Here is a 10,658-nt window from a genome sequence, read left to right as displayed (position 1 = left end):
CATTTATCTTTTTTGGTACTTTCCTAGTCATTATATAAACAACTGATTTAGTAGTTTATATTCATTTCATTTACTTTTATTAATAATCATTATAAACAATTAATTTAGTCATTGTATATTCATTTTGTTTATGTTCATCATTAATCAATATAAAATACTAAAATGATAGTATTAGATTGATTTTATGTGTTCATTACTAGTCAACATAAATTAATTAGTATGATTTTGTGACTAAATTCAAACAAGAGCCACGTAGTGGCATGCCACTGTCCCCTTGTTTACTTGATTTATAAACTATGTTCATGAGTACCATAGAGGTAGGAAGTAGCTAGAGAGAATTTTATGTTTATGGAAAAACTTGTGAACAGTTTATGAAACCAACATTTCGGACTAGCTTGGTGAGTCCATCATCAGGGCAATGTGATTTGTATTTTGAGAAGAGAGAGCATGAAAATATGGAGCCATTAATAGTTATTTGAAAAGGTATTTGATGTCTCTTTTTTTTATTTTTAATGTCGGCTTAATTGATTCATAATTATTAATTCATTTATATATATATATATATATATATATATATATTTTAATTATTTAATTATTTAATTATTTAAGTTTATTTATTTAATGTTATTATTATTATTATTTAATTTTATTTAAGCGACGGGTATAATTAATGATTGATTATATTTAAATGTATTTATTTGATTTATATTTATTTATTTATTTAATTAATTAATTAATTTATTTATTTATTCATTTATTATTATTATTATTATTATTTTATATTCTATGTTATATAAATAAGTTCTTTGCTATGTATTTTTGAGGTAATAGTTTGAATTTAATTTAATTTATTTATTTATTTATTTTCTTTTTGACTTATTAAATTATATTAAAAAATGAGTTAGATAGATTCAAATGCATCATAGTATTGAAGATACATGTTATCAAGTTATAAAGGTATGCATTTTTGCATGGATAAGAATTAAACATAATTTCCAAACTATCAAAATCCCCATGGTATGACAATGGTCAAACAATCCATCATGCATGTTCAAAGTGGTAAATCAGTTTTTTATAATCCATCCAAGGAATTAGATATGCTCAGTACACACTATGAAAATATTACAAACTAGAAATATAGTCATGTTATCTTACTTCAATATATATATATATATATATATATATATATATATATATATATATATATATATATATATATATATATATATATATATATATATATATATATATATATATAATGTTTGATACAAGGCCTCACCAAGTATAAGCTCCCAAAAATATGTCTATTTTCCAAATATTGAATTTTCCATGACAATTATTGTTTAGAATTTTTTGAATCCACCCTTATTTGAACGTGGTAAAAAAAGACTTCTAATTTTCAATGTTATTCTAACAATAAACATCTAATAATAGAAAATCAAATGAAAGTTGTATATCTGTAGTGGTTGGTTACCCTTTCAACACTTAAAGCATTGCATCAATACCTGGAAAAAAAACACAATAGATATTAGATTCAGCTATTGTATTATACCCATCCAACGTAAGCAATGAAGCCTTGTTTTGGAAAAAAAAAAAAGGATTCAGAGAGTTAGTAACATATTATATACCTTTCACATAGAGAACTATTCCTCCAAGTAAAATTGAACCCCTCTGTGAATCTCTTCTGAAGTAATCAAAGATGTATTTGGGATAGAAATATCAGAGGACAATTGTATCATATTTAGAGATCTTGTAGACACCAATGAAGGCAATAAAGAAGTACCATATCAAAATAATTGGAGAAAATGAGTAGTGAACTTTTCGGGTTCCAAATATATGTACAGTGAATGGCATAATTAAGATCACCATTGATATCCTAACTATCATCTCTGCAAAACAATTGCAAATTAAATTTCCTTATTTCCATTATAATTTTTAACATAAACTCAGAAAGCACCTTGATGATTGCTTACCCTAGCTGATTCAACTATCAACTTGTCATATTTCTTGAACAATTGATATAACTATTACATGTAAATAATATTAGCTTTCAGTATCAGGAAAAACCAAAAAACCAGTGAGTAGAATATGGTGTTTATAATACAGATGTTAGTAATCCAATGACAGGTAAACTTAATAGTATCAAAACCTTTAGGTACGAAAGCCCTTTTGGATAAAAGTTCAATCAGTAAACTAGTTTATACTATATAGTATATAGAGAGTTATTTCATGCTAAGTGAGTTTGATTGATGTGCCTCTGCATGATACCTATGCATTAAAGTAACGTGCAAGAGTATTGACAGTTAGAGAAATGACTCATATAAAATGAAGTTTTGAATGTTTTTTAATAGGAGAGAATATCCATGCATCAAATATATTTCTTCATTGCATGTGTTTAAATTTATATACACAAATTTTATCTGATTCAATGTGTTTAAGATGTTTCGTGTACAAAATGAACTTTAATATTTTGGAAAACATGTTAAGATATGGCACCAAATTTTCCTAAGGAAAAAACAGATCTAGGAACCTCAGCTAAATCGAAGGTGTTCATTTTACCTTATGAATGATTATAATCCAGTGCATACATAAGAAATGATCCATGGCTACAACCTAACAAAGTTTGGAAATTTTGTGGCTTACCTAGAAATTGCAATACAGTTTCAACCAAGATGAATCTATTAAAAAAGGAACAAGAAATCATTGACATCTAATTGATATAGAAACAAATATGCCTCGGCTAGCATTAAGAGAAGCTCTGAAGCAGGAAGAAATAATGTTGGCATATCATTAAGTCGTAAGAAAACAATTGTGTCCTATGTTTTAAATTTTAAGGAATTTTGGTTGAACATACTCTCTCCATAAATGATTGCCATCTTTATAATGTATCAAAGTTTCCAATGGCTTGAATATATATAGGGAAGTTAATACTGGTCCCTTACAAGAAATATTTTACACTACTATATTCTACTAGTCATAATTTTGGAATTTTGGAATTGCATAATTTATTTTCTTCATTAGATGATAAAAATGGTCACACATCTTACAAAATATTGTAACAAACACAAAGTAATTGATTAATGATTTTTTGAAGGAAGGAATTCTCAGAAAATATATGTGCATATTATATGTAATAGTAATCATACCTATAGCTTAGTTATTTTCTTGCCAGCTATGCTCATAAAGAAATCACATGGTGAGAAACCTACAATGACCATCACAAGGAAATATATTGTCAGTGCCATTACAAAACCTGCAAGAATATTCATAAGTTTAGTGCATGGTATAGTGAAAAAAATGATAATATAGACTTTGAAATTATAGGTATTCTTACCAAAGAAGGGAATTGAAAGAGCTACAATCAATGTTGAGACAACAACACACTTCCTAAAAATGATAATATAGACTTTGAAATTATAGGTATTCTTACCAAAAAAGAGCATTGAAAGATCTACAACCAATGTTCAGACAACGAGAAACTTCCTCATAATGAATGCGATTGACTCAGATTTTAATCTAGTTGTTAGTATGCGCTTATCAATGCTTAGTGCTACAATAGTGATGGTAAAATTTTCTAACTCTTTTGCCTCTCAATTATCATTTTCTGAGACTCTCTTACACTTATTTTTTGAGAGCTTAGAGTGCCGTGCAATTATAATTTTACTTGGTATGGTTACAATTAACCTATCAGGTACTAGTTGAATCAAACTACAATAATATGGTCACAAAAAGGAAACTAAGCTTCTAAAACTAAAAAGAAGAATCTACAAATACAAAGTCTACGTAACATAAAACATATTGATATCAAATATTAAATGAGAAGCTTCTCCTAAATTATTGTATATTAAACATGAGTTTTATTTAAAGAATGTAATGCTCCTTCCCAAGTAGTTTGAAAGCGTTCAATGGCCCTTAGCTACCCCAACCTTTTAGTCCCTATGGATTGCATGAGCATAATCTTTCCCTTTATTTGAAATATATTCACCAAGGGAAGAGGGACTTTGAAATAATGCATAACCGAAAATTGATTGTCATATATACCTAGATTTTCCAATTATAATTATAGAAAAAGGATGCTCTAGACTCTGAAAGTCTACAAGGAGAGATAAGAGGTAAATCTCACCCCTGCTTTAGAAGCAGTGCTATAAACACTCTCTATTTTTAATCTTCTTGTTCTAAGACAAATATCTCAGGTTTGAATTCTAAAAAAATAGACACTTTATATTTTAGATATATTGAAAAATGTTCTGACAGATGAAGTTTCTTATCTAAATCAATCATAGGCAAAAGCCACATCAATATAGAGGCTTTGATCTAATAACATTCAATATTTCTTACAATTTTTCTTCCATCCAGGATATATTTTTTCACTAATTTTAGAGCATTCTTTTGAGAAATAATTGATATTAGCTGAGGATGAAAAATGTTGATTAACATTTGCATATTCATTGCTAGTCGATTATCGTATATTTAGATTATGCAATGCTTTTCAGTTAAGAGGTTCACACAGGTTGCAAAGGTGTGCAAATGCACATTGTAAACATTTATTTGAAGTGTTTTATGGTTGAAATGAAATAACCAAAAGAATCTTGTATTTGAATTTCATTAATAAACTGGTTGCTGATTATAATTCACATACAATTTAGTTTTGTTTAGCACGAATGATCTTCTCTACCATCATAAGAAATTACTATATCTCATTATTGTTTATATACATAATTCAAATGGGTAAAGAAAAACAAAGGAGAGGGCTACTAAAGGCCCAAATAATACATCCTCAATGAAAACAATCACTTTAAATGGAAAGAATTATCACCTTGAATTATTTGTACATCTAGTAGTCGAATTGAATACATTTTCCATCAAAACATGAGTCATAAAACTGACTATGGAAGGTAGACAGTCTCTTCTTCTAGAATTTGAACTAGAGGGTATATTATTGGGCAGAACTCCCTTTAGTAGGGAGACATAGTCTCTTCTTCTAGAATATTCACTACTTTTTTCATTGTTGGTTGTTCTTCAGGGTTTGGTGCTATGCACATGGCTGAAATTTCAAGATTTGTCTCAATACTATTTCGTGGTACACAAGCACATCTTGGATCAACAATATCCTCTAATTTACTATCTCTGATGTGTGCCTTCACTTGAATTTTTGATCAAACATGCTTTAATAAAAATATTGAATTTATATGACATAAATTGAAGTAGAAATGGCCATCTGAAAACTTCATAATAGGTTGTACTCCATAGGTAGTTTTCAGACCAAATAAATATCAAGTATCAAGGAAGTTTTAAGACAATGAACTATAGTAGAACATTCATATGCATATATAATTAAGTTAATGGAAAACAAAAATTCACATTTCAAAATGAAAGGAAATATAGATTTATACTCACCCATCCTACAAGATTCACCCCATGTTTCATAACGAAAGGGTCGTTTGGTCTTATTCCACAAATAAATTCTACCAATTCTACTCCAAAGATGTACACATTTGATTTCTTTGTTTCTCTCTCACATTGAAATTTCTCTATTTTGACATTCATGGATAAAAACAAGTGTTCTAATTCATATAATAAATATGAATAAGATTCGGCTCAGGGGTAGAAGGAATGCCAACATACCTGGAGCTATGTATCCAAGTGTGCCTACAACAATGGTGGTTACATGTGTTTTTCCATCTTCCAAGAGCTTTGCAAGATCAAAGTCTGATACATGTTCCTGGAGCCTTTCATAAATGACTATATTGCTAGACATTATGTCATAGTGGACAATTCTAGGGTCAGAGTCATGATGCAAGTAAACCATGCCTCACCCTGCTCTAAGTGTTATCTTGAATCAGGCCATCCAGTTTAAATGTGGAGTAGGTTGTTTGTAGTCCGATCCAAATAAGAAACCTTGTAAGTAGGCATACATCATGGTTGAAAACTACAGCATCAATACAAATATTCATCTAATTTTCAAAGTACTACCCATGGAGAAATGCATCTAAGCTTCGCATGGATAAGAGATCATACATAAGAATTTTAGCTAATGGAGATTTACAATAACCCTGCAAATTGACAATATTCTTTTGCTTAATGCTTCCAAAAATCTCCAACTCCCTCTCAAATATCTGATTGGATGCTACATCACACTTCTCAATTTTCTTCACTACAAATAAGTTGTTATTGTCCATCACCAATGTTTACATAATTCCAAATCCCCTAGAACCAATGATGTCAGTGTCATCAAGCATCTCTATATTTTTATAATATCCTCAGTTGTGTATGGAAAATATCCATGGAATGTAACAAGTTGTGTTTTGAAAGAGGCATTTTCATCTATCACAATCTAGTGTTTGGAAAATTGCCATAGAAGTAAACAATTGGTGAATATCACTCCTTAATGATTTCATAGAACATAAAAGATGATCGAAGAGAACAATTCCATCTTTCTGAATTCCTTTTCCTCTTTGACTCCTTTCTTGGATAAAAAGAATACCCACAAGAACATAAGGAGCACAGAAAGAGCCACTCCCCTTATAACTATTGCTCCAATAAGGAATCCCTTCAAGTATCATTCCAATGTCCTAGCATGTTGTGCTGAATTCCAATGGGTTCCATATAATCAGTTTTAAATTTTACTCATAAAAAGATACCAGAACTTTCAGAGAGTCACCACAAAACTCTGCGACTCTATTTCATCTAATGGATTTTAGAGGGTACAAAGAGATATATTTAAACATAAGTTTGATGCTAAGGGTATGAACGATTCTTTCACCCACGTTGAAATTATGTGTTTGAGGACAATATCAAGCATATAACCTTACTTTATCGACACACTTTGTGATATTTCCTGTGGGCTGGTAACAGAACATGTCGAATTAAATGAAATGTAACCAAATAAACAAACATAAAATGGTACTATAATTTTATTTTATTTTCATTTTCATTTTGATTTTGTGTTGGTGATCTTCTCTTTGTTGTACTTTAAAAATTATTTTCAAAGATTCAGATTCTATTTGAGAAAGCTCAGGGTGTCGAACTCCATACTTATTAGCTAGACACACACCCACTACATTTGAATGCAAAAGAAGAAAAAGAAATAATAATTTTCATCAAAACCAGATATAAATCTAGAAATGGATAAATGCTACATTAATCTTAAGATTTTATCATACTATTTTTCTAATTATGATGGCGTCATGTTCTTTCTCTAATTATTTCCTAGAACCATCCCATTTTTTCTAGAGCACTTCCGAAACTCTTGGAAATTATTCCCAAAAAGATATGCAATGAGAAGGGAATTGCACTACGAATTGAACTGTGCTAGTTGCAGTAAACTAATGGCACCTTACCACAAGACCACGACCCCTACCCACACTCAACCTTTAATTCAACAATGATAATACTCTCAAATGATTAATTTTTAGGACCCAAATTTTAAATCCTAGAAAGTTTTATTATAATAATGGCACATGCAAGGCTTCAAAAGTTTTTAGTTAGCCTTTTCACCTCCCCACCTTCACATTTTTTATCACTAGCATGAAAATTTACTTCTAAATTCCCTACCATATAAGACTATGTTTGTCTAAAACCCATCCGGATGGGAGGATTTCAAGTTGATGTTGTAAAGTTTCAACTACTTGGACTAGGTATTGGCATCTTCTCTCTTGTCAAAAAGATTGTCATTTCCCTAAAATAAGGATTAGAAGGATATTATCCCCTTGTTAGAAATCAAAGGCCAACTTCACTAGTAGTAAATTGAAAAGGAAAAATCCTTGAATCATGACAAGACCTTTCAATACCAAGCGTTGTGAAGAAGGTGAGTAAGGGATGTATGTATTAAGTATACACTCTTTGATTACAGATGCAAAAACAATAACACAAATAAAAAAGAATCAACAACAAAATGATGTAGCACATGATAAATGCAGACAACTAATTGAGCAGATACCATGCTACCCCACAAGTTCCTTCTCTTTTGATACACATCTTATCTCTGTTGCAAACTGCAAAATTGTGATATCATAGTCTTGCTATTCATAGGAATCATCAGAAAGAAGGATGTACAGAAGGTTGATCGCTCATAAATACCCAATTTTAACTCACAATATGCACAATGAAAGCACTATATATAATACTAAGGGGCCTTCTCTTCATGACTTCCTTAAGGCAAAAGCACTAAAGTGCTATTGTTTTTCATCTGCTTTGTTGAGACAAGGACCCTTTCTTCATATACCTCAATGGTTTTCTTTGATGTGATCTATCATTCCCATCTAAATAGCCTACACTGAGGTGTTGGTCTCTCCAAGCCTCACTCCCAATTGATCCTTGAAACACCAAACAAACTGGATAAAGAAAATTCAATTTAGGCAATTAGCTATCCATTCCATATGTTTTTGATGCCACAACAAATGACACATGAAGAGGAACCTTATTTGTTGGCATATTCCAAGCTCACAGAGGGAAACAATAGACATACCTTCTACTGTCAATTATAGGACACAATCTTTATAAATATATTAGTCCATATCCCATTTGTCCCAACATCAGCCCAAATGACATTGAAGAGACCTATTACAACAATGCAAGTGGAGTGGAGGTAAGAAAATGTACATATAAGCCAACATTATTAGATGATTCACTACAACTGAATAAATATTTCCACAAGTGGAGCACTCCATAACCAAATTGAAGTGGGAGAATATATGTTTATATTTATCCACCTCCTAATCCTGTATTATGGACAAATTTCCTTCCTCACAAACGATAGTTTCCATAAATGGATTATAATTGACTAATTTTATAATTTAAAGAAGCTTCCACTAATGACCTATTAAATCAGATCAGACATGATAATGTTTGTTCTAAAGATAAAATGATTACTCAGGCTACTCAGGTGCTATGGAGATTAAACACTACATTACTTTGAAGCCTTGTAACTGTTATTTATTTTCAACTGAAAGTGTAGATATTCATAGTAATTATGATACATATAAACATATAAAACACTTTCTCGTTTAAATTGCAATTCAATAATTAAAGAATTGTATAAGTTTAGAATTAAACCCTTCCAAAAGGAATACTCTAGAGATCCTTGGTAATTTTTCCTATATGCTATTTTTTTTTAAGAAATGGGTAGAATTTTCATTATATAAAATGGAAAACGTTCAGTTGCCATAAAAAAATCAAGATTGTACACTCCACCATTTTCATCGATTTATATTGGAATGGGACCTTCTTACTACAACATTATTTACATATAGTCTTTGAACATAACTATAACTGAAGACACTCGAGAAAAAGCCACTATATTTTATATATCGACATAGCATATATATATAGATATATATATATATATATATATATATATATATATATATATATATATATATATATATATATATATATATATATATATATATATATATATATATATATATATATATATATATATATATATATATATATATATATATATATATATATATATATATATATATATCTATATTATTATTAAAAGTAAAATCTTTCAGCTACTACCAGGATTGAATTCCTCGCTCGAAGGTTCATCCACAATAGTTGTCAATTCCTCCAAGACATCCTCTCCATCATCCAGAACCTACTTAGCAGCAGCAACCTCGGCGCCAGCAGCATTGAAGACCATGGCTTCCCCAACCCTGAATACCTCCTTTAAAACCCTGGGAGTAGTAGTTTCAATGTTTTTTTCGATGTTATCCACCTTCTGTTGTATACTCAACACATTAACACACATGCCTTCCATTGTCTTATGTAATAATTCGATATCTTTACCCAATCCATATAATTAAGGATAAAGAATTTCCATATTTTCATTAATTTCCTTAACAATATCCTTTATAACTTGTTTACATGAATTCTCTACCAAATTCTTGACACTTCCACCACTGCCATGACCAGACCCCGAGCTACCGAACCCTGACCCTGCACCACTACCATTACACGCAAAGGCCATCTTCGCAGCAATTTGTCTCTGGATCATAACTATGCTTTGATTAACTCACCATAACTAGATACAATATATAATAGCCTATTCAACCCCAACATTCCTCCTGATCTTATCTTTCATAAATGCTAGACGATTAAGAGTCTTATCAAGGAAAATTCCCTCCATTACCTACACTGCTAGAAATAAACAGAAGCGTATCACGATGGTACCATCTTCTCTGACATGTATAACTAAATTTTATCTCTTGGCGAGTAACCGAGACCTCGACACCCACCTGTCCTCATACATGATCTGCATTCCAATGGTACCACACCTGTGCCTTAACTTGAAACCTACCATCCCAACTTCCAAAGCACTGTAGAGGAACATCAGGGAGCTAACCTTCTTAACTACAAACTTAATTCTCTGAGGACCCGTACCTCCATAGTAAAACATCGACCCAGTGCTATAGATCAGGGGATGTGACATGAGGTTACGTCTTGATTTATACATAAACTACCTTGTTCCAGCAACATGTCTGCATTGGCTTGACCATCCACCAAGTGGTTATTTGCATGCAAGACATGGAACAGATTTGCGTTTCCAATTTTTTTTAACATATAACTAATCCTTACGATGACTGAGGAGGTTTAATCATTGATCAGATTGACATTCTTAAGGAGCTTCATAGATTTTTTAATGATCA

At 30.7% G+C, this 10,658-nt stretch overlaps 1 pseudogene; it reads right to left on the bottom strand.

Annotated features, from left to right (window-relative positions):
• Positions 1–4,955: 4,955 nt before the first annotated feature.
• LOC149148744 (LRR receptor-like serine/threonine-protein kinase FEI 1) lies at positions 4,956–9,979 on the bottom strand (annotated as a pseudogene).
• Positions 9,980–10,658: the final 679 nt, after the last annotated feature.

The sequence above is a fragment of the Pinus tabuliformis genome, chromosome 9 (genome assembly GCF_031772625.1).
Source record: "Pinus tabuliformis cultivar Carrire ecotype Pingquan chromosome 9, CPIR1, whole genome shotgun sequence".
NCBI classification, from domain to species: Eukaryota; Viridiplantae; Streptophyta; class Pinopsida; order Pinales; family Pinaceae; genus Pinus; species Pinus tabuliformis.
Note: the sequence above shows the minus strand (reverse complement) of the source record. Positions and strands in the feature narration are given on the sequence as shown.